Source organism: Grammomys surdaster, unplaced genomic scaffold, assembly GCF_004785775.1.
Source record: "Grammomys surdaster isolate TR1022 unplaced genomic scaffold, NIH_TR_1.0 171837, whole genome shotgun sequence".
NCBI lineage: Eukaryota > Metazoa > Chordata > Mammalia > Rodentia > Muridae > Grammomys > Grammomys surdaster.
The window spans coordinates 6,202-8,608 of NW_021623368.1; the positions used below are offsets into that span (position 1 = coordinate 6,202).

General features: G+C 37.0%; 1 long non-coding RNA gene across 1 annotated transcript; it reads left to right on the forward strand.

Annotated features, from left to right (window-relative positions):
• The first annotated feature begins 370 nt into the window (after nucleotides 1-370).
• On the forward strand, nucleotides 371-2,173 carry LOC114615867. The gene is made up of 3 exons (XR_003710536.1): nucleotides 371-416; nucleotides 1,055-1,116; nucleotides 2,020-2,173. It is a non-coding gene; the product is annotated as an uncharacterized LOC114615867 (long non-coding RNA).
• Nucleotides 2,174-2,407: the final 234 nt, after the last annotated feature.

The window sequence follows — 2,407 nt, forward strand, 5'->3', positions numbered from 1 at the left end:
TCCTTTTTGCTGTTATTTACACATATATTAATATATGTTATTTACATATATGTGGGTTGTTCATTTACGACAGTTTCTCACTGTGTAGTCTAGGTATTAAGCCTGTGATCCTCTTGCCTCAGCCTCCCAAGAACCTGGATTATAGATACGTTTCACATGTTTGTCACAAATAATTATTTTTAATTTACTTACTTGTCAATACTGAAATAGGAAATACTTGATATATCACTATTTTGTTTCTGATATTTGGAATGCTTAAGGAAAGAACCAATTATTTTAAATGAATTATGTGTATAACAAAATTACCAACAAATTTCTATAAAAAGGGTAAATTAAATGTACATACATTAATATAATATCTTTATTTTCTAGAAAGGCAAACTGAGATACAACTTGCTGCTTTTTGTAGTCACATGGTAAGTTTAAATATTTAAATTTGATCCAAGAATTTGTTCTTTTATGTATTTGTTTTCAGTTTGTGAGTACAAGCATCTCTGTGTTTGAGCAGGTATCAGAGAAAGACATTGGGTTTCCTGTCCTGTCACTTTGCTTTATTCCCTTCATACATACTGCGTTTCACTGAGCCTGAAGCTCACTGTTTTGGCTAGAGTGCCTAGCTAGCAAGCTCCTGGGATATGTACCTGTCTTTGTCCCTACAACACTGAGGTTACAGGCCACATGCTCCCAAGCCTGGCTCTTTATGTATGTGTTGGGGATTCAAACTGAGGTCTTCTTGTTTGCTCAACAAATGTTCTTACCATTGTGTTATCTCCCCAACTCCTCTATCAGTAGTTTCTTCTTTTTTTCTTTTCTCTCTCTCTCTTTTTTTTTCCTTTGATTTTTCGAGACAGGGTTTCTCTGTGTAGCCCTGGCTGTCCTGGAACTCACTTTGTAGTCCAGGCTGGCCTCGAACTCAGAAATCCGCCTGCCTCTGCCTCCCAAGTGCTGGGATTAAAGGTGTGCACCACCACTGCCCGCCAAGAGTTTCTTAATTTCAGGTTTATTTGTAGTTAAAATTACTCAAAATTGACTGATGTCATATGTCAATTCTTAGGTGACAACATATAGAAAGTCATATCTGCAACTTGATGGGAGACAGGTCCTTTCAACCAAAAGGTAAGTGTTGCTCCAGTAACTGATACTCGTGTGCAAGTGGTGTATTACACTTTATGATACAGTATGAGAGATGGGGAACATCTTAAAACCTCAGAACTGTTGAAGTAACAAATGAACTGACAAGTAGAAATGAAGTATTTTATCTCTGTTAACAGAAATAGCTACTGTTTATGTTAATATTTTATCAGTTTGGCATGCATTATCATAAAGATTTCTTCTATGCTTGTGCAACCATTTATTAAAAATTATAAAAGAATTATAGCTTTTTCTTAACAGTCTTTCATATATTAACAATGGCAGAGTCTTAGCGTGTGTGTGTGTGTGTGTGTGTGTGTGTGCTGTATACTATATTAGTTTACTCGGGTTGTCATAACAAATTATCATGGACTAGGTGGTTTAATTTGGTAGAAATTTATTTTTGGACAATTCTTGAGTCTAGAAAGTTAGGATCAAGGCCAGGCAGTGGTGGCACACGCCTTTAATCCCAGCACTTGGGAGGCAGAGGCAGGCGGATTTCTAAGTTCGAGGCCAGCCTGGTCTACAGAGTGAGTTCCAGGGCTACACAGAGAAACCCTGTCTCGAAAAAACAAAAAAAAACAAAAACAAAAAAAGAAGAAAGTTATGACCAAAGTAGTAAGCTAGGCTTAATGTCTTCTGTGGGTTGTGAGATAAAAGCTCTGGGCTTCTTATAAATGGTCATATTAAATTTGTGACTGATTATGGCCATTATTATTAAGAACTTGGTAGAATGTTGTCCAGTTTTGAGTCAAAAGTAGAAATGGCACTTTTTAGTATAGTAGGAAATAATACTTAGAAATTATAAAGATATTGTTTAAAATAGAACCTCAGATAATTTCTTGGTTTTTTTTTGTTTTGTTTTGTTTTTTTCTTTTCTTCTTCAAGACAGGTTTTCTCTGTATAGCCCTGGCCATCCTAGAACTCACACAGTAGACCAGGACCTTGAACTCAGGGTTCCGCCTAACTCTCTCCCCATTGCTGAGATTAAAGGAATGCACCACCAACCACCATTACCACCACTGCTGGGCTTGTGAGGTGATCTTAAAGTTAATTTTTAAATCCTTTCTTTGGTTTCTTAGAGAAGTCCTCCTAACATGTTACTATCCTGCATCCATCCCACTTAGTTATTCTCTAGATCTACTGACTTACTCTCTTCTGGGACTTTGTTTTGTATTGAATGCCATGGCCTGTGCACCTTATGTGTTACTCTTTGTCCATTATCCTCCCTCTCTCTCTCTCTCTCTCTCTCTCTCTCTCTCTCTCTCTCTCTCTC